The sequence below is a fragment of the Hylobates moloch genome, unplaced genomic scaffold, assembly GCF_009828535.3.
Source record: "Hylobates moloch isolate HMO894 unplaced genomic scaffold, HMol_V3 SCAFFOLD_9, whole genome shotgun sequence".
In the NCBI taxonomy this organism is placed as follows: domain Eukaryota; kingdom Metazoa; phylum Chordata; class Mammalia; order Primates; family Hylobatidae; genus Hylobates; species Hylobates moloch.
The window spans coordinates 81035516-81058817 of NW_026652284.1; the positions used below are offsets into that span (position 1 = coordinate 81035516).

The 23302-nt window shown below is 42.6% G+C and overlaps 1 pseudogene; it reads left to right on the plus strand.

Annotated features, from left to right (window-relative positions):
• Positions 1 to 7392: 7392 nt before the first annotated feature.
• On the plus strand, positions 7393 to 7493 carry LOC116813957 (U6 spliceosomal RNA; annotated as a pseudogene).
• Positions 7494 to 23302: the final 15809 nt, after the last annotated feature.

A 23302-nucleotide genomic window follows, 5' to 3' on the forward strand; every position in this document is an offset into this window, starting at 1 on the left:
AGAATCCAGATAGAGAGCACATCTTAGGTCTTGGAAAGTACAAGAGGAGAGAAAGCACTTTGAAAGGTGACATTCCCAGAACTGGTGAAAGTTCAGGAACAGATTTCTTGAAGGTAAGTGAGGTCTGCTCACATTGTTTTCTTTCAGGTTACCACTGTAAAAGGCTCCAGCTGCACCCGTGGCCTTTTCAGTCGGCGAAACAGTACAACACGGTCGTGTTAGCACAGCATCCTTACCTGCTCCTGGCGGAGGCAATCTTAGTGCCCTCTCTTCTCCTCTTTTTTTTTTTTCCTGAGATGGAGTTTTGCTCTGTCACCCAGGCTGGAGCGCAGTGGTGTGATCTCGGCTCACTGCAACCTCCGCCTCCCAGGTTGAAGCGATTCTCCTGCCTCAGCCTCCAGGGTAGCTGGGATTACAAGCTTATGCCACCACACCTGGCTACTTTTTGTATTGTTTGTTTGTTTGTTTGAGATGGAGTCTTGCTGTCTCCCAGGCTGGAGTGCAGTGGCCCCATCTCAGCTCACTGCAAGCTCCGCCTCCCGGGTTCAGGCCATTCTCCTGCCTCAGCCTCCTGAGTAGCTGGGACTACAGGCGCCCACCACCATGCCCGGCTAATTTTTTGTATTTTTAGTAAAGACAGGGCTTCACCGTGTTAGCCAGGATGGTCTCCATCTCCTGACCTCGTGATCCGCCCTTCTCGGCCTCCCAAAGTGCTGGGATTACAAGCGTGAGCCACCGCGCCCGGCCTACTTTTTGTAATGTAAGTAGAGATACAATTCCATTGTATGGATATCCACATTTTATTTATCAGTTCATCATTTGATGGACATTTGGGCTCTTTCCACTTTTTGGCTGTTGTTAATAATGCTAGTATGATTATTCATGTACAAATTTTTGTGTGAACAAGGCTTATTTTTAAAGTGCTCCCTGGTTGGGCACGGTGGCTCACACCTGTAATCCCAGCAGTTTCACCATGTTGGCCAGGCTGGTCTCGAACTCCTGACCTCATGATCCACCTGCCTCAGCCTCCCAAAGTGCTGAGATTACAGGCATGAGCCACCATGCCTGGCCTTCTTCTCCTCTTTTGTTGTCTGTTCCCTCACCAAATGGACCTTGGTTTCAAGTGCTTCCTAGCCACTCAGACCGACCTGGGCTCCAATGCCGGCTTGCTAAAGCAATGTGGCAGTGCTTTTGAGGCGTTATCCTAATTAATTATCAAAACAATCCTATGAGAGAGGTGTTGTTCTTTTTTTTTTTTTTTTTTTTTTTAAGATAGGGTCTCACTCTGCCACCCAGGCAGGAGTGCAGTGGCACTATCTTGGCTCACTGCAGCCTTGACCTCCAGGCTCAAGCGATCCTCCTGCCTCAGCCTCCTGAGTAGCTGGGACCACAGGTGCATGCCACCACACCTGACTAAATATCCTTAGGGTCTTCAGATGTGGAAATTGGGCCACGAGGAGCTAGGTCAATTCAGTGCAAGAAGCACAATCCACAGTGCATGGTATGCAGCAGGGTTGCATTATCATTTCCCTCATTCTCCAAGTCCTATTCTGCTCTTTGCTGATCAATTTAACTGACGCTTGATAAGTGTCCATGTCTTCCAATGACCAATTAAAAAGTATAAATAAAAGTATTGGCCGGGTGCGGTGGCTCACGCCTGTAATCCCAGCACTTTGGGAGGCCGAGGCGGGTGGATCATGAGGTCAGGAGATCAAGACCATCCTGGCTAACATGGTGAAACCCCGTCTCTACTAAAAATACAAAAAAAAAAATTAGCCAGGCGTGGTGGCAGGCGCCTGTAGTCCCAGCTACTCGGGAGGCTGAGGCAGGAGAATGGCGTGAACCCGGGAGGCGGAGCTTGCAGTGAGCCGAGATCGCGCCACTGCACTCCAGGCTGGGTGACAGAGCGAGATTCCGTCTCAAAAAAAAAAAAAAAGTATTAGCACTTTTAGGCCAGGCGCAGTGGTAGCTCACGCCTGTAATCCCAGCACTTTGGGAAGCCGAGGTGGGTGGATCACCTGAGATCAGGAGCTCAAGACCAGTCTGACCAACACGGTGAAACCATGTCTCTACTAAAAATGCAAAATAGCCGGCCTGGTGACGCATGCTTGTAATCACAGCTACTTGGGAGGCTGAGGCAGGAGAATCGTTTGAACCCAGCTGGCGGAGGTTGCAGTCAGCAAAGATCATGCTATTGCACTCCCGCCTGGGCAACAAGAGCAAAACTCTGTATCAAAGAAAAAAAAAGTATTAGCACTTTTAAATAGCGTGTATACATTTCAGCAAGGGTCTTCCAGCAATCAAACAATAAACCCCAAACTAAATCCCTAATGCTGGGATTTTAAGAGCTATGTCTCATGGGGGTGAAACACTATGATCTGGGCCTGGGACTTTCCAGGTGGGCTGCAAAGTATCACCTGGGCATATAGTAACACTTACTTCAATTTGCCGAATGCTTCTCTGCTGGGGAGTTTATGTATTTTATCTCTTTCAATCCTCCTGATTACCCACAAGGGCATGATTATCCCATTTTACAGCAGAGGAAACGATGTAAGCCCGAGTGGCGGTGAGCAGCAGAGCCGACATTCACACCCAGGTCTTCCTGGCTCTGAAGCTTGTGCTCCTGGGTGTGCTGCCTGGCCCCGCAAGCAGCCTTTCAGGAGTGAGCTCCGTCAGAGGTCTGGGCACTTTCTTTCTTTCCATTTATGTCTATGCCACACTCCCTAACAAACTATGCTATAAACCTCTGCAGGGGACTGAAGCTTATTCACTGGTTCCTATAGCATCTGTGTTGCTCATAGGTGCACAATGCATGTGTGATGCATTACCGGATGGCTGCTTAGACATGTGGCTGCTTGTTTGTTGCAGACATGTACTTCCAGCATTCAAATGAAATATTTCTGCCATGCCACAGATGCTTGCCAGCAGGTTAGGAACACCTTTCCTATGGCAGATAGCAATGGGCATCTGTGCAGTCTAATTGCAGTAGGCAAAGTTAGCCATACCAGATACAATTTTAAACTTATCTTTAGGCCAATTTTTTCCCTAATGTCCTAACCTAATGTCTCTCCAGTCCTGGATCTCTAGGCCCAGGCCACTGGGTTAACTTGCCTTAGCCAGAGATCTTTATTTTGTGAGTGACAAAACCCGATCTCAAACAAGCTTGCATAAACTGGAGAGCTATTGGCTTTCACAACTGGGAATGACTTGGGAGGCTTGGAGAACTGAAGGAAGAGTTCCTGAGCCCAGGGACCTGGGAATGGAATGAGGGACCCTACCTGGCAGGACCTTCTCTCCTCTCTACTTGCCAGGTTTTATTTTGTAGACAGGTGACTACATAAGGCAGGAAAGATAGTCATCTGCAACCCAGAACCTGCCTCCTTGTATCTTATGATCCCAGAGGAAAGGAGAACAACTCTCCTCCCACTTTGATTTGGGAAATTTGGGGGAAAGGCTCCAGTTGGCCTGATTTATGTTGGATGCCCACCTCTTGGACCAGTTCATTCACTGTCAATCATTCAACAAATATGAGCAAAACATGATACTGGGCCTAGCCCCATGGAGTTCATAATCACTGGGGAGACAAACATAAATCAATTAGCCAGCAAGTGTGAAACTGCACTGTGACGAGTGCTTTGCAAAGGAGATAGGTGGTACTTGGAGAGTGTACATGGAGGATTTGACCTTGGAGGTTGGGAAAAGCTTCCCTAAGGAAATGATGCTTGCACTAAGACAAAAAGGATAAGTTACCTAGGTGGAGGGTTAGGGAAAGGGCATTTTGGATGGAAGAACCGCTATGCACAAAGCACCATGTTAGTTAATACCAGAAACTGGGGCTGCAAGAATGTCTAGTAGCTAAAACAGCAGAGAGCAGGACAAGGTGGGGCAGGAGAAGTGGGGGGAGTAGTCCATGGGGCTTGTGGGCCACATTAAGGAATTTTGTCTTTATCCTAAGGCCATAGGAAGCCAAGACCAAAATTGGGGGTGGGTAAGGTGTCACAATCATATTTGTCCTTTGAAAGAATGACTCTATGGCAGGTCGCAGTGGCTAACACCTGTAATCCGAACACTTTGGGAGGCCAAGGCAGGTGGATCACCTGAGGTCAGGGGTTTGAGACCAGCCTGACCAATATGATGAAACCCCGTCTCTACTAAAAATACAAAAATTAGCCAGACCTGGTGGTGGGCACCTGTAATCCCAGCTACTCAGGAGGCTGAGACAGGGGAATTGCTTGAACCTGGGAGGCGGAGGTTGCAGTGAGCCAAGATTGCACCATTGTATTCCAGCCTGGGCAACAAGAGCAAAACCCCATCTGAAAAAAATAAAAGACTCCAGCTGCAGTAGGCTGCATGGCGGTGGCCCGGAGCGAATGTGAAAGTATCAGTTAGGAGGACACTAACTAAGAAGTTAGGTAATAACAGCTGGCACTTGGGTGATTGACGATATGGACAGGAAAGAGATCCAGGAGGCAAAATTGGCAGATCTGGGAGCTTGGATATGGCAGGTAAGGGACAGGATGTTGTCAAGGATGACCTCCAGCTTTCTAGCTTACTCAACAATGTCCAAAGGGATGCAGGACTAAGTTTGGCCTGTCTGGGTCCCATTCTCACCCCTACAGACAGGATCAAGTACTGTGGCTCATTAAAATTACCGGATGCATGTAGAGATTGGGAGAGATTTTCTGAAGAGAAGTGGTACTGTTACCAGGAAAAGAGGGATGGGAAAACCACAGCCACTGCAGGGAAAACATAGAGTGGCCAGTCTCTGGCCACCCTGAGATACTTAGCAGTAAGTGCTACATTTATATTTGCCATTAAACATCAGTTTGCATATGCCACAGGGCAAGACACCAAGGGTCACGTTGCAGCTGCTTCAGGAGTCCCCTGGGGGAGGTTTCCTACTGTCAAATTCACTGTCATAAGCACTCACCAGTAGGGGCACTGTTACTCTTCTCAGCCACTTCCCTGGCCCCTGAGGTGGCCAACCAGGTGGCATCTTGGCCCCAGCTTGAGTCGGAGGTTAAAAGGACAGAGGGATTATTTCCAACAGTTTCAGCCAGCCTTGGAAGTGGCAGAATGAGTTACAGTCATACTGCACAGGAACATTTAGTCCTAGTTTTGCATAAAGACCCACAATACACTCATGCACTCTTTGGCATTCTTTAAATCTTTCCCCATTGTGACGTGGAGTCATGGATCTTAAGAAGAAAAAATGGTCTTTGTTCATCTTAGGTATTTCTTTCAGTGGTACCTAGAGGCCACTGGCAAATATGTCCAAATTATAAACCAAAATGATAAGCCAGGGAGGAAGTTAAAATAATAAGAACTGGTCTTTCAAGGTCCCCTAAGGTATTCAGCCAAACCGGTTGTATTAATGACAAAGTAAAAGAAGCCAAACTGCCCAGGATGTTTGTCTAAGAAAATGATAGGCCACTTTTCACGTATCGAGTGACGGATGCAGACTTGCGAAGGTTTGCTAAGTTCTTGTAAACGGGCAGGGGTGGCTGCAGGTTTCGTCATGGAGAGGATGTATGCAAAGTCAAATGCTCTATCTAGCAGGTCAATTTGTTTCCTTGCTTGTTTGTTTTTTTCTAAAATACTGTTTTAAAAAAATCTGTTGGAAATAGTTTGAGCAGTCAAGAAAAACAAAAGCAAACTCAGGGAAAGAAAATATACTGTCTACACGACACCAAAACAGGAAAGTCCTGGGTATCTGTCACAAAGGTGTAGAATGGCAAATGGAGCTGGCTTCAATCTCCTCCAAAATGGTGGAAATACTGGGCTTTTTACTTAATACGTTAGTACTAAGTAAATCGATGGCACCTCCAAGTTGGTGGTTTCTGTACTTCCTGTGGAACAGGTTTCTGGGCCTGAGCCCACCATCAGGGTTGGCAGCCACCCCCGGGGTGGTGCTATCTTTGCTGTGGTATCTCTGCTTAGTAATAAGAACTAAGGTGTATGGTAGCTCACTGTGGGCCAGGTGCTCCACGAGCTTTGCATAATAGTTATTTCCATCAAATCTTCACAACAACCTGTGAGGTAACCCTATATCTATCTCATTTTTTTTTAAGATGGAGTCTCACTCTGTCACCAGGCTGGAATGCAGGGGCACAATCTCGGTTCACTACAACCTCCTCCTCCTGGGTTCAAGCGATTCTCCTGCCTCCCGAGTAGCTGGGACTACAGGTGCACACCACCACGCCCAGCTAATTTTTGTATTTTTAGTAGAGAGGGGATTTCACCATTTTGGCCAGGATAGTCTCGATCTCTTGATCTCGTGATCCACCTGCTTCAGCCTCTCAAAGTGCTGGGATTACCGGCATGAGCCACTGTGCCTGGCTTTTTTTTTTTTTTTTTTTTTTTAATTTTGTTTAACTAGAGATGGGATCTCCTTATGTTGCCCAGGCTGGCCTCAAACTCCTGAGCTCAAGCCATCATCCCCCCTCGGTCTCCCAAAGCACTGGGATTACAGGCATGAGCCACTGCACGCAGCCTCATCCCCATTTTAACACAAGTACACTGAGCCCTAGCAAACAGCTATAACTTACTGAAAACCCCACAGCTGATAAGTGGTGGCACTGGGATTTGAACCTGAGCAGTCTGTTTCCAGAGTCTGACGGCTGAGCTACTGTGTGAAACGGTGCCTTCCAAACATTCTTTTCTACCTTACTGCTCCTTGAATTCTGGCCCTGGCTCCAGTTTCGGGCCAAGCAGAAGATAGGATTGGTAGGCATGATGGCAACAGGGTCTATATGAAAGTGAGTATTTGGGGCTGGGCATAAGGGCTGACATCTGTAATCTCAGCATTTTTGGGAGGCTGAGGTGAAAGGATCATTTGAGGCCAGTAGTTCAAGACCAGACTGGGCAACACAGCAAGCTGCCATCTTTAAAAAATAAAAAAAAAAGTAGCCAGGCATGGTGGCGTGTACCTGTAGTCTCAGCTACTTGGGAGGCTGAGGTGGGAGGATCTCTGGAGCCTGGGAGTTCTAGTGTGCAGTAAGCCATGATTGCACCACTGCACTCACGGAAAGAAGGAAAGAGAGAAAGAAAGAGGACAGGTGTGGTGGCTCACGCCTGTAATCCTAGCAGTCTGGGAGGCTGAGGGGGGCAGATCACATGAGGTTAGGAGATCAAGACCAGCCTGGCCATTATGGTGAAACCCCATCTTTACTGAAAATACAAATTAGCTGAGCTTGGTGGCACATGCCTGTAGTCCCAGATTCTTGGGATGCATGAGTCCCAGCTTCTTGAGGCACAAGAATTGCTTGAACCCGGGAGGTGGGGGTTGCAGTGAGCAGAGATCGTGATGCTCAGAGAGTGCACTGCACTCCAGCCTGGGTGACACAGCAAGACTCTGTCTCAAGAAAAAAAAAAAAAAAGGAAAAAGAAAGAGTGCTCACGTTGGCAGCATATGTACTAAAATTGGAATGATACAGAGATTAGCATGGCTCCTATGCAAGGATGACACAAATTACAAAGCATTCCATATAAAAAAAGAGAAAGAAAAAGAAAGAAAGAAAGAAAGAAAGAAAGAAAGAAAGAAAGAAAGAAAGAAGAAAGAAAGAAAGAGAAAGAAAGAAAGAAAAGAAAAAAGAAAAGACAGAAGGAAAAAAAGAAAAGAAAGAGAATGAGAGAGAGAGAAAGAAAAAGACGGGGTTGAGGTAGGGGTTTTACATTGGTCCTTCAAGTATGGGCTGGCCGTAGTGACTTCCCTGCTGTCCACGTAAGGGTGATTGGTTGTTGTGCCCAGTGTTGGCTGCTGCTACCAACAATTTCCCAGTATGCTGAGAGGACACACAGGCTGCTACCAAGTAAGACCAGAGGAGCAGAGACTCTTATACCCCACCCAATAGCCAGCATCTCTTTTTTTTCCTTAGAAACAGAACATTAAGGCCAGGAGTGGTGGCTCATGCCTATAATCCCAGAACTTCGGGAAGCTGAGATGGGTGGATCACCTGAGATCAGGAATTCGAGATCAGCCTGACCAACATGGTGAAACCCCACCTTTACTAAAAATACAAAACTATCAGGGTGTGGTGGTGAATGCCTGGTAATCCCAGCTACTTGGGAGGCTTAGGCAGGAGAATTGCTTGAACCCAGGAGGTGGAAGTTGCAGTGAGCCGAGATCACGCCACTGCACTCCAGCCTGGGGCGACAAGAGCAAAACTCCATCTCAAAAAAAAAAAAAAAAAATAGAACATTAATTTTATTTAGCTGGGCAATGGCCCCCAACTAAAACACTAGATTTCCCTGTCTCCTTTGCATGCAGGCATGTGACTAAGCTCTAAACAATGAGACATTAGCAGAAGTGTTCTGAGAGACTTCTGGGATTAAAGGGACCTAACTCAACGGGAGGTGAATTCTTTTGCTCCCCTCCTCCTTCCTGATGGCTGAAATGAAACGTGATGGCTAACACGCAACATGATGACTGACACTCAAATAGCTGGATTGGACAGTAGAGTCTACTCTGTAGGTGAGCAGTGCTTCCAAAGCTTTAAAGTGCATGTGAATCCCCTAGGGATCTTGTTAACACTGCAGACAGATTCAGTGGGTGTTGGATATGTTTCCTATATTCCCTAGTTCTGTTCATAAAGGCAGCCTAGGTGCAGTGACCGCCCTAACATATAGGAGCACACCTGACACCCAGATCTTGGCTTCTAAATGCCACATTGCACAAAAAGAAACCAGGGCTTCTTGGAAAAATGGCTAATCGCAAGGCAGGAGCAGGCAAGGTATAAGAAAAGACTGGCACATCTTGTGCCATAAAGCCAGGAAGTAGGCCGGGCACGGTGGCTCATGCCTGTAATCCCAACACTTTGGGAGGCTGAGGTGGGCGCAAGGTCAGGAGTTCGAGACCAGCATGGCCAACAAGGTGAAACCCCGTCTCCACTAAAGCTACAAAAATTAGCCGGGCATGGTGGCACGCACCTGTAATCCCAGCTGTTCAGGAGACTGAGGCAGGAGAATTGCTTGAACCCGGGTGGCAGAGGTTGCAATGAGCCGAGACTGTGCATCAGCCTGGGCAACAGAGTGAGACTCCATCTCAAAAAAAAAAAAAAAAAAAAGCCAGGAAGTACTAAAAAAAAAAATGGGGATGGGCCAGGTGCAGTGGCTCTGGCCTATAATCCCAGCACTTTGGGAGGGTGAGGCAGGCAGATCATGAGGTCAGGAGTTTGAGACCAGCCTGGCCAATATGGTGAAACCCCATCTCTACTAAAAATATTAAAAATTACCTGGGTGTGGTGGCGCACACCTGTAGTCCCAGCTACTTGGGAGGCCAAGGCAGGAGAATCACTTGAACCTGGGAGGCAGAGGTTGCAGTGAGCCGAGATCACACCACTGCACTCCAGCCTGGGTGACAGAGTGAGACTCTGTCTCAAAAAATAAATAAATAAATTAATTAATTAATTAAAATAAAAAACAATAGGGACATGTCAAAAGGTCAAAGAAGCCAACTTGAAGGAGCTGCCACGAGTCACATCAGGGACAACCTGAGCACTAAAATTAACAATGATAGTCATCGTTTCCTACTGGGGAGCCAAAGAAAGCAGAAAAAAAAATTTAAATAATGATAGTAACAGATTATAACTCATCGACTAAAATGAGAAACCATAAACTCATACAGATGTAAATAAATCAATGAACAAATGGAATGTTTGATGGGCAAGCAAACATTTACATAGTTTCAAAATATCTCCCTACAACATAGTAATTATAAAGAGAAAAATAGCAAATGTGTGGCAGATAACAACTTAATCAAATGCTCAAAATGAACGCCGTTGGTAATGAGATAAAATAGAATCACAGGCCACCAGACAGGATGTAATGAGAAGAATGTAATGTCAGTTCTGTGATATTTCCACCAAAATGTATCATTTCAATCTAACAATAAAGAGGTATCGGACAAACCCAGACTGAAAGATATTCTGTTGAATAACTGGTCTATAATGTTCCAAAGTGTCAAGGTCATGAAAATCAAGGATAGACTGAAGAACTGCTCCAAAGTGAATGAGCAATTCTTATGTTTTAGGCATGACAATGAAATGTAACTCCCGATTTTGAACTAGATCCTTTTGCTATGGAGGACATTATTGAAGCAATCAAGGAACTTGAGTGGGGCATGAGGATTCGACGGTGCTATCGTTTGCATGGCAGTGTCATGGTTATGGAGGAGAACATCCTTGTTTCTAGGAAATAAATATGTGTTTGGGTACGATGCATTAGGTTAGCAACTCTCAAATGGTTTAGAAAATAATTTTTTGTACTGTGCTTCCACCTTTTCTGTAGCCTTTGTCATTGTTTCAAATTAAAAAATTAAATTCCATTTATAAAAAAAAAAGCTTAGCACAAAAGCAAGACATTTTGATTCTGCTACTCTGCTGTAGGGGATTTGGAGGCTTGGACGTGGATATGATTGTTTTGATTTGTTTAAAAATGTAAAATCATTCTTTAGCTGCAATGGACTTAAGTTTCACTTCAGACCTAACTCCCCATCTCACCCCCCAGCCCCCTCAATTATGAAGGACATTTACTTTCTGCTGAATTCTCAGTTAGTTTTTAAGAGGAGCTGTTATTTTTAAAATAAGAGCAAGAACAAAACAATGAAGACACCTTTAAAAAATATGCTGTAACTGGGTGAGCCTCTAAGGTGGTGCTGTTTGGTGCCTCTTCATACCTCACCTCCAAACAATTAAAAATATTATCTTAAATGGCTAAAATTTAAAATATTAATATACTTAATAATATAATATATTATAGTATAATTAAGTATAATAGTTAAGTATGATATATAAATATAGTATAATTAAGTATAATAAAATATACTTGAAATATTAAGTATAACATGACCAGGGGCAGTGGCTCACGCTTGTAATCCCAGCATTCTGGGAGGCTGGGGTGGGTGGATCACTGGAGGCCAGGAGTTCGAGACCAGCCTGACCAATATAGTGAAACCCCCTCTCTACTAAAAATACAAAACTTAGCTAGGTGCGGTAGCCCGCACCTGTAATCACAGCTACAGAGGAAGCTGAAGCAGGAGAATCGCTTGAACTTGGGAGGTGGAAGTTGCAGTGAGCCAAGATCACGCTACTGCACTCCAGTCTAGGCAACAGAATGAGACTTCATCTCAAAAAAAAAAAAAAAATACACTGGACTTTATCCAAATTAAAACCTTATGCTCATCAAAAGATGCCATGAAGAGAATGAATAGACAAGTTGTCTATTAGACATACAGAATGGGAGAGTATATTCAAGACAGATGTATATGACAAAAACTTGTATCCAGAACATATAAAGACATTCTACATCTCAGCAATGAGGAAACAAAAACCCAATTAAAAATAATTGGGCAAAAGTCTTGAACAGACACTTCATAAGAGATATGAATGGCCAATATGCAAGAAAAAAAGTGCCCAGAATCCCTAGTCATCAGTAACAGGAACCTTTAAATTAAAAGAGGCTTAAGAGATATGTTGGCCAACACAAATAACTAGAACTTATTTAAATCCTAATTCAGACAAACAACATGTAAAAAAATTATAAAACAAGTGGAGATGTATGAACAACCACTGGATATTTTATATTAAGGTATTCTTGGCCGGGCGCAGTGGCTCACGCCTGTAATCCCAGCACTTTGGAAGGCTGAGGCAGGCGGATCACTTGAGGTCAGGAGTTTGAGACCATCGTGGCCAACATGGTGAAACCCTGTCTCTACTAAAAATACAAAAATTAGCTGGCCGTGGCGGCACACGCCTGTAGTCTCAGCTTATCGAGGGGCAGAGGCAGGAGAATCGCTCGAACTCAGGAGGTGGAGGTTGCAGTGAGCTGAGATCCTGCCACTGCACTCCAGCCTGGGCAACAGAGTGAGACTCTGTCTCAAAAAAGAAAAAAGGAGAGAGAGAGAGAGAAAGGAATTCTTACTCATTTAACTGGGATAATGGTATTGTGGCAATAATTTTAAAAGTCTTTATCTTTTATACATACTTTGAAATAGTTACAGATAAAATGACATGAGGTTTGAAATTTGCTTCAGAATAATCCAGGGACATGTGAATTGGGGGAATGTAAATGAAAGAAAATGAACCAAATGTTGAGAAAGCGGGTGATAGGAACATTGGCTTTACTACATTACTTTCTATACTTTTCTACACATTTGCAAGTTTCCAAAATAAAAAGAGAAAAGGGCAAAACAACAAAAAAAATTGAGAGGAGAAGGGAGAGAGGAAACAGAAGGGAAAATAGAATAAGATCAAGTGTTAGATTGTTAGATAGTTGATACCATTAAAAAATTGACAGACCAGATAATAAAAGGTTTAGTTAAAAAAAAAAAAAAAAAAAGGCCACACCTATAATCCCAGCACTTTTGGAGGCCAAGGCAGGGTTATCACGAGGTCAGGAGTTCAAGACGAGCCTGGCCAACATGGTGAAACCCCATCTCTACTAAAAATACAAAAATTAGCCAGGCGTGGTGGCACATGCCTGTAATCCCAGCTACTCAAGAGGCTGAGGCAGGAGAATTGCTTGAACCCAGGAGGCGGAGGTTGCAGTGAGCAGAGATCGTACCATTGCACTCTAGTCTGGGTGACAGAGCAAGACTCCGTCTCGGGAAAAAACAAAAAAAAACAAACAAAAAAACAGGTGGGCTTGGTAGTTCATGCTTGTAATCCTGGCACTTTGGGAGATTGAGGCAGGAGAGTTGCCTGAGCCCCAGAGTTCAAGACCAGTCTGGGCAACATAGTGAGACCTCATCTCTTCAAAAAATAAAAAATAAATTAATCAAGCATGGTGATGAGTGGTTGTCTCGGCTACTTGGGAGGCTGAAGTGGGAGGATCACTTGAGCCTGGGAATTTGAGACTGAAGTGAGCAGCAATCACGCCACTGCACTCTAGCCCAGGCAACAGAGTGAGACCCCATCTCAAAAAAAAAGTAACATAATTAGAACAAAAATGCAATCTTTCCTAAATACCAAAAGATGTACTACATAAAGAAAAACATAACATTACATATCTAGCAATAAGGTATTAAATGTGTCAAAGGACATGTTTAATGCTAAAAGACACAATTCATAATGGCTATGCATACATGAACATACATACACATATATTTTTATTCAAAATATATACATCAGTACGTATATTTATATGTATGTATCTTCTATATAAATTACACGTGTGTGTGTGTAGGTATATGGAGATATATATCTCCATCCTAAAGCTGGCATCTTACATAACAGTGAAGTACTAGAGACTTTTCGACTAAGGTCAGAAACAAGACAAAGATTCCTACTGTCTCCACTACGTTTTGTTTTTTTTTTTTTTTTTTTTTTGAGATGGAGTCTGGCTCTGTTGCCCAGGCTGAGTGCAGTGGCGGGGTCTTGGCTCACTGCAACTTCCACCTCCCGGGTTCAAGCAATCCTCCCATCTCAGCCTCCCAAGTAGCTGAGATTACAGGTGCCTGCCACCACTCCCAGCTAATTTTTGTATTTTTAGTAGAGACGGGGTTTCACCATGTTGGTCAGGCTGGTCTCAAACTCCTGACCTCAGGTGATCCGCTGGTCTAGGCCTCCCAAAGTGCTACGATTACAGGTGTGAGCCACCACACCCGGCTCACTAGTATTTACACAACAGGTATTTGACCAATACAATTAGACAAAGCAAAGGCATAAAAATTAAAAGAAAAGAAAAAGTGAAACTATCTCTATTTGTACATGACATGACAGCACAAATCAGACCCTGGGAAAAAATGATAAAATAAACTCAATTTTTAAAAAATCAATGTAGCAGTATATAAAAACTAACATACAAAAATCAACACAAGTAATTTTTTTTCATATACACAAGTAATAACCAGTTGGGATATATAATGGTGGAAGAAAAAAACCCCATTTGCAAAAGCAACAAAAAGCTAAAATAGGAATAAAACTTAACAAGAATTGTTCAAAACCTATATGAATGAAACTATGAAACACTCTTGAAATACCTGAAAGTGAACTTGAGCAAAAAGAAAGACTTCTGTTCTTGGCTAGGATATCTCAGCTTCATTAAGATTTCAATTCTAGGCTGGGTGCGGTGGCTCATGCCTGTAATCCCAGCACTTTGAGAAGGAGGACAAGGTGGGCGGATCACTTGAGATCAGGAGTTCAAGACCAGCCTGGCTAACATGGTGAAACTCTGTCTCTACTAAAAATACAAAACTTAGTTGGGCATGGTGGCCCACACGCCTGTAGTCCCAGCTACTTGGGAGGCTGAGGCATGAGAATCGCTTGAACCTGGGAGGCGGAGGGCTGCAGTGAGCAGAGATCACACCACTGCACTCCAGCCTGGGCGACAGAGTGAGGCTCTGTCTCAAAAAGAAAGAAAAAGATTTCAATTCTAAGTCCATATATAAATTTAATGTGATCCGAATATAATTCTCAAAAAGTTTTTTTTCTGGAGATAGACAATTGAAATGATCATATAGAAAAATAAATATGCGAGGATAGCTAGGAAAAGTAAGAAGGAAGGGCTCTGAGGACATACCAGTCCTGGAAGACATTAAACCACATTACAAAGCTGGTATGATAAAGAATATGGTTGTGGAGCATGAATAGACAGACTAACGGAACAGAGTAGAAAGCCCAGAAATAGACACAACTACAAATAGAAATTTAGTGTATGATAAAGGTGGTACCACAAGTTACCAGGGAAAAGGTGGGTTTTTAAATAAATGATATTAAAACACCCGAACATGCCAAATCTGTCTGGCTTAGGGAGAAAAAGAGAAAGAAAAACAAACAAAAAACTGGACAGCCATTTGGGAAAAGATAAAATTAGATCCATTCTTCACACGATCTTTTCACACAAGCATAAACTCCAAATAGATCAAAGATCTAAATGTAAAAAACGAAACTAAAAATAGCGGAAGAAAACGTGGGCAAATTTCTCCGTAAAATGGGTGTAGGAAAAGTCTTTCTCATTATGACTCAAAATCTAAATGAAATAAAAGATTGACAAATTTGAATACATAAAAAAACTTTTGCATGACAAAAAAAATCACTGTAAATAAAGTTAAAAGACAAAATACAAATTGGGAGAAAGTATTCCCGACATATATCACATACAAATGGTTACTATCCCTAATACAACACATAAAACTGTCTTTAAAATTTAGGAGGACAAAAAGTCCAAAAACCCAACAGAAAAATGGCCAAAAGGCATGAACAGACAATTCAAAAAGATATAAAAGTGGTCTACATATATATATGTGTGGGTCACACCTGTGGTCTCAGCTACTTGGGAGGCTGAGGTGGGAGGATGGCTTGAACCCAGGATATTAATGTTAAGGCTGCAGTGAGCCGTGTTTGCCCCACTGCACTCCAGCCTGCATGACAAAGAGGGACCCTGTCTCAAAAAAAGAAAAAGAAAAAAAAAGCATATATATATACACACACACACACACACACACACACACACACACATAAATGTTTAACTTTACTCATGGTAAGACAAATGCAGATTAAAATTACACTGGGCCAGGCACAGTGGCTCACGCTTGTAATCCTAGCACTTGGGAGGCTGAGGTAGGTGGATTGTTTAAGCCCAGGAGTTTGAGACCAGTGTGGACAACATGGCGAGACTCCCATCTCAACAAAATTAAAAAAAATTAGCCAAGCGTGGTAGCATACACCTGTGGTCCCAGCTACTCCAGAGGCTGAGGTGGGAGGATGGCTTGAGCCCAGGAGGTCGAGGCTGCAGTGAGCTGTAATCACACTACTGCACTCCAGCCTGACTGACTGAGTGAGACACTGTCTCAAATAAATAAATAAGTAAAAATAAATAAATAATAAAATTAGGCCAGGTACAGTGGCTCATACCTGGAATCCCAGTGCTTTGGGAGGCTGAGGCAGGAGGATCCCTTGAGCCCAGTAGTTTGAGACCACCCTGAGCAACATGGTGAAACCCTGTCTCTACAAAAAAAAAAAATTAAAAATTAGCCAGGCATGGTGGCACACACCTATGGTGTCAGCTACTTGGGAGGCTGAGGTGGGAGAATTAGCTTGAACCCAGGAGACAGAGGCTGCAGTGAGCCTAGATTGCACCATTGCACTCCAGCCTGAGTGACAGAGCGAGACTCCATCTCAAAAAAGAAAAAAAAAAAAAATTGGAGGTTGAATTGGGACTTACCAGTGTGAACTTTTATAACTCTTATATTTCCTAACTCTGAAAGGGCTTCGAAGCAATGTCAAATCAGTTGCAATGAGCACACCTAAAGCCTTATCTTGGTTTTTACTCCTTAGAGGAATGTCTGGTCCCAGGGCTGGAGTAAGGAAAGTTCAAAATAAACCTCGAACATCTTGTGAAGCCAAGAAGTGAGAAAGTGTTCAAAACATGATGGGAGATTGTTAAATGCACACAAGACCCAATTTGAACGGGTTCCCACTGGCCAAATGTGAGAAAATGTGAGCATCAAACTAAGAATATAATGGATTATAACCCTGGTTATAAAACAGGAATTCTTTTTTTTTTTTTTTTTTTTTTTTTTTGAGACGGAGTCTTGCTCTGTGCCCCAGGCTGGAGTGCAGTGGCGCGATCTTGGCTCACTGCAAGCTCCGCCTCCCGGGTACCTCCGAGTAGTGGGATACAGGCCCCCAAACACCGGTAATTTTTGTTTTTTAGTAGAGAGGGTTTCACCGTTAGCCAGGATGGTCTCGCCCAAAGTGCTGGGATTACAGGCTTGAGCCACCGCGCCCGGCAAAACAGGAATTCTTTAGGTCACACTGATAAACAATCAATCAATAAGTGTGGGAGGTGCCCTTCCTTATACCAACTGATACATGTAAAGGGAGTTGTGATACTGGAAAATCACCATTCTCAACCATCCTTGTAAAGGTTGGTCCAAGCAAGAATAATTAATGAATGCTAAATCTAGGGGGAAAGTTTGGTGAGGAACAGAATATTTATACAGTTTCAAAGTGTCTCTCCACAGACTGCTAATTAGTTACAAAAGGTAAAACAGTAACTCTACAGTGGAGAAAACAGACATCTTGATCAAATGATCACCAATGAGGAACAGAGGAACCAAGTGTGGCTCTGGATGTGATACACTGGAAAAAATACATTATTTGGGTTGGGAATAAGTTAGCTGAAATCTAATCATAAGGAAATGTATAACAAACTCGAACAACATTTGTAAAATAAGGATCGATATAATGAAAGCTAATAAAAGGCTGAGGAACAGTTGCAGACTAAAGAAAACAAAAAACAACAACAACAAAATGCAAAACATGATCCTGGACTGGAGGGAAAAAAATTTCATGAACATTATCACAGCAACTGAAAAAGTTGAGGTACAAGACTTATGATTTTCTCAATGTTAAATTCCTGAATGTAATAACTGATTTATAGCTATATAAGAGAATATCTTTGTTCTCAGGAAATACACAAATATGACGACGGGGCCAGGCTCAGTGGCTCACGCCTGCAATCTCAACACTTTGGGAGGCCGAAGTGGGAGAATTGCTTGAGCCCAGGAGTTCAAGACCAGCCTGGACAATGTAGCAAGACCTCCATCTCTAAATATCTATCTATCTATCTATCTATCTATCTATATAATTTTTAAAGATAATAAAAGGTAAAAGGAAATGATATATGCAACCTATTCTAAAATGGTTCAGAAAATATATATATATGAAGGGAATAAAAAAAGTATATGTGGCAAAATGTTAAACATTGGTAAATTTGGGTAAAGGATATATAAAAATTGAATATTATTCTTGCAATTTTAAGTTTGAACTATTTCAATGAAAAGTAAAAAACAAAAGTATGCCATGTCTCAAGTAATCAGTTTCTAATTTCAGAAATTCATAACCTGAAGAAAAATGGTATCTCATGTTTGAACCATTCATTCAAGTATTTACTGAATTCACTCAACAAGTATTTACTGAATGTGCCAAGCAGTAAAGCGAGACAGAATACCCCAGTCATGCCCCTACTCTTAAGTGCTGTTACAGAGATAGGCCTGGCTCTATGTGTTTTTTCCATTTTGCTGGAGTCACCTCATCTAGGATCCAAATATCGGGGGTGGGTATCAATGCAAATCCCTGAATCATTGTCATCGTTTTTATCATTGTAGTCGTCATTATCCTTGTAGTCTCTTTCTTCTTTAAATAGCAAAACCCCTTCCTAACACTTGAGAAAAGGTGAATTAAGAGAAACGAAGTTATATGTAGCTTTGTTCTAAAGTCACGAAGTAGTAGCAATAGCATCCATTTCAAGACATTTCATTTTATGAGGACAGTAATTGTTCACATTTTAAGACTTGCTCTGATTTTGCAGAGCTTTTGAAGACATCTTCCCCTTGTTTAGGAATCAATATGAAAACATTGATTGTCCTGCAATTATCAATGTTACATTGTCTCTGGAGTTTTTGGCCTTGTTTCAATGCAATAAATCAAGTTGTAGATTGCTGGTGCCCGTAGCAGAGCAATTATCACTGCAGCACAGAATATCCAGCTTGCTGCCTTATTGTGATTCAGAGACCTAGTCACAAGCTTGCTTTTTGTCTAACAGCCAAGAACTAAAAACCCAAGTTTCCATCAACAGAAGGAACAAATTGTGGTATATTCATACATGGAGTACTATGCTGCCACATAGGAGCTAACTACTGCTACATATAATACGGAGAAATCTCAGACATGATGTTGAACAAAAGCAGACAAGCACAAGTCAATATGCGTGCATTTATTTATATGAAATTCAAAACAGCTACCACAAATATAGGACATATGAAGAATGTATACCTTTGGGGAAGGGGGCAAATTATTAACTGAGTAGGGGCCCAAGGGAGCCCTCTGAGGTACTGGAAATGTTCTGTATTTTTATATGAGTGATTACAGGGTATAAACATTGGTCAGGGCCAGGCTCATGCCTGTAATCCTAGCACTTCGGGAGGCCGAGGTGGGCAGATCACCTGAGGTCAGGAGTTTTGAGACCAGCCTGACCAACATGGCGAAACCCGATTTCTACTAAAAATACAAAAAATTAGCTGGGTGTGGTGGCGGGCGCCTGTCATCCCAGCTCCTTGGAGGCTGAGGCAGGAGAATTGCTTGAACCCGGGAGGCAGAGGTTGCAGTGAGCCGAGATTGCGCCATTGCACTCCAGACTGGGTGACAGAGCGAGACTCCATCTCAAAAAATAAAATACAATAGGCTGGGCGTGGTGGCTCATGCCTGTAATCCCAGCACTTTGGGAGGCTGAGGCGGGCAGATCACTTGAGGTCAGGAGTTCGAGACCAGCCTGCCCAACGTGGCAAAACCCCTTCTCTACTAAAAATACAAAAAATTAGCCAGGCGTGGTGGTGGGCGCCTGTAATCCCAGCTACTCAGGAGGCTGAAGCAGGAGAATCGCTTGAACCCAGGAGGTGGAGGTTGTAGTGAACCGAAATCCCGTCACTGTACACCAGCCTGGCGACAAGAGTGAAACTCCGTCACAAAAAAAAAATTAAAAATAAACATTGGTCAAAAATCATAAAGCTGTATCAACTGTATATAAATAATTCAAAATATCATGCATAAAATCTAGGTGTAGTAAAAACAAAGAATAATTTTTTTAAAACCCAAAGCAAGGCAAAGGGTGATGTTCCCAACCTGCCATGTATCAAAGATGTGATTAGAAGGAACGTCTTCAAGGGGAGCTTATTTATGGTATGCTAGATGTCTTCTGGCTCCATTCACACACAATAAATAACACCACCTCTCCAAGTCCACTGGTTTGTTTCTTCAAGGAAAGAGCTGGAACAGGATCAATGTTTACACTCACATGGCACAAAACATCTATGTCATCTCCATCTGAGATCAGATGAAAGCTAAGTTTAAACGACAGTAGTTATTATTCATTAATATAATTGGTAAAGAAAATATCAAACATTCTCATCTGCATAAATAGCAAGACAAAAGCAAAATTAAACAAGTTAATAGCACAGACGCTGAAGTCAGAGAGCCAGGAGTTCTAGATGGGCTTTGCTACTTAACTGGCAGTGTGTGTTGCTTATCTGAAAGAAAACATTCCCAATTTGTTGGAAAGTTCTTTAGCAGTAGTAATCGGTGTTTTATCCAACATATTTCTTAATAACTGTTGAGAAAAGGTTGAGATATCTTCCTAATTGGCACAGAAGTGCAATACAAGGCCAGAACATTAATTTCACGTTTTATTAAAAATTCATGGTAATTAAAAGGTTTTCGTTAAGTCTATTTATCAATTCTAAGAGAACCTAGAACAGGAATATGAACAAGCTCAGCAAAATGATCACAAGGCCACTAAAAGAATGTCTGATATTCCCCAGGCAGTCGAAGATGCTCAAAGGAAGAGAAGTATCCTGATTTAGAATTTTATACCCAGCACGGTTAAAGATCTCCTTTTTCTTCTATGTTTTTTAACTTTCTTTTTTCTTCTCTTTCAAGACAACTCGTCACTAGGATTCCTTTTCTTCTAAACAATGACTTTCTCATTCCTTTTGGCTGCCTTAAAATGTGACAATAAAAAAGCATCTTTGCACATTAGGAAGCCGAGGCAGGCAGATCACTTGAGGTCAGGTGTTCGAGATTCACCTGAGCAACATGGTGAAACCCCATCTCTACTAAAAATACAAAAATTAGCTAGGCATGGTGACATGCGCCTGTAGTCCCAGCTACTTGGGAGGCTGGGGCAGGAGACATGCTTCAACCCGGGAGGTGGAGGCTGCAGTGAGCTGAGATCGCACCACTGCACTCCAGCCTGGGTGACAGTGAGATTCTGTAAAAAAAAATAAAAATTTATATTAAAAAAAAAAGGAACTTTGTTTTTGCTATTTCATGCTTTAATAAACATAAAAATTTGCTACCTGTGTCTCCCCATCCCCCATCTCTCAGACTGAAGGTAGTCCAAGTACCTGAGATTTTATGGAGTTTTACTTTTTTACAGTTTATACGCAGTTTATGCCAAGCCTAAAAGTGTGAACTCTAGTCTGTATGTAGGCTTGGATTTAAAGCCCAGCTCCACCCCCAGTTACTATGTGACTTTGGACAAGTAGCAGTTCAGTTTGATGCTTCAGTTTCCTCATCTGTAAAATGGGAACATATTACTGAACCAATTTCATAGGGTGGTTTTAAGAATTAAATGAGATAGTGCAAGTAAAGAGTTTACTTGTTAAGTAAACACATACATATACTCAATATTAGCAGTTACAAATGTTAATTCTGAGTTGGCTCTGGTAAATTTTTTAAAAATTGGTTGATTAAAAAACAGGCATTATCGGCCGGGCACAGTGACTCACACCTGTAATCCTAGCGCTTTGGGAGGCCGAGGCAGGATGACTGCCTGAGCTCAGGAGTTTGAGACTACCCTGGGCAACATGGTGAAACCGTCTCTAAAAATACAAAAATTAGCCGGGCATGGTGGCAGGCGCCTATAGTCCCAGCCACTTGGGAGGCTGAGGCAGGAAAATCATTTGAACCCAGGAGACGGAGGTTGTAGTGAGCAGCTATCGCACCACTGCACTCTAACCTGGGTGACAGAGCAAGACTCTATCTCCAAAAAAATCACTGCTCTATACTTCTAAGAATCTTCTAAGAATCCTTGCTTCTTTTTAGTGCACATGAGCTTGGTTCCTCAGGCAATTATTTTACAATTTTCATTGTTGGCCATAATTGCAGTGCCACCAAATTACCAGTGCATCACAATTGGATTTGTAAAGAATAGTCACCCATATTTATAAATGATTTGCTTATAAAAATATCTGTTAAAGCCGGGCGCAGTGCTCACGCCTGTAATCCCAGCACTTTGGGAGGCTGAGGCAGGCAGATCACCTGAGGTCGGGAGCTCGAGACCAGCCTGACCAACATTGAGAAACCCCGTCTCTACTAAAAATACAAAATTAGCTGGGTGTGGTGGCACATGCCTGTAATCCCAGCTACTCAGGAGGCTGAGGCAGGAGAATCACATGAACCCGGGAGGTGGTGGTTACGGTGAGCCAAGATTGTGCCACTGCACTCCAGCCTGGGCAACAAGAATAAAACTCCATCTCAAAAAAAAAAAAAAAATCTGTTAAAAATTTAAAGTACTTGTTTAGCATAATATAATCTGGCATTTAATCCATTTTATAACTTTTTATTCTTAATAGTAAAAATGTCTTCTACTGGTTTAAATAGTTTGGGAAATATTAACATTTAGGGGCTGATAAAATACTTTTGAATGTCAGCCTGGCCATCTACCTGGCAATACGAAATAAGCATAATAAAAAATATTCCATGTGCCACACATTTTTTTTTATTTGGGGTGGGATATAGAAACAAAAACCCATCACCAATCATAAATCCAGCTGCTCATGTATGCCTTATCAATGATCATGTATCTTGTGGGAACTTTCTGAAAAGGACAAATATTCTAACATGTAGAGCTTTTTCTCTACAGAAAGAACATCAGAGCTAATCAAAAGCCCATGTTGTTTCCTTTACTGGGGATATTGTCAGTAACGAAGTAAATAAATTGCATGTTTTTCTACCTTTTTAGATAATACAATATTTTGCAAACTTGCCATGATTGTGAGGGTCAAATAAAAGAATACTATCTAAAATTTAAAAATTAGGTTATCCTGGCTGGGTGCGGTGGCTCATGCCTGTGATCACAGCACTTTGGGAGGCCGAGGCGTGTGGATCACCTGAAGTCAGGAGTTCCAGACCAGCCTGGCCAACATGGCGAAACCCTGTATCTACTAAAAATACAAAAATTAGCTGGGCGTGGTGGCACGTGCCTGCAGTCCCAGCTACTCGGGATGCTGAGGCAAGAGAATCGCTTAAACCTGGGAGGTGGAGGCTGCAGTGAGCTGAGATTGCACTACTGCACTCCAGCCTGGGTGACAGAGCAAGACTCCATCTCAAAAAAAATTAATAATAATAAATAAATAAATAAATAAAAATTAGGTTATCCTGCAATTCTGCCATGTATCTCCCTAGCATGTGAAACTACGTGGTAGAGAAGATACAGCAACAAGAGATGTATCAAAGTGATCTGAGTGTTATAGAAAGTGGTAACTAAAAACCCTTAAATCTAACTTAGTAGAAGACAGGCTATATTTACTGAAGAGGGAGAGTCAATATGAGGCCTAGAAAATAGGAGACAATTCATTGCCAGGCATGATGGCTGACACCTATAAGCCCAGCACTTTGGGAGGCCAAGGCAGGAGAATCGGGAGTTCAAGACCAGCCTGGGCAACAGATCAAGACCTCATTTCTAAAAAAGTAATAAATTAACCAGATGTGGGAGTGTACCTGTAGTCTCAACTACTCAGGAG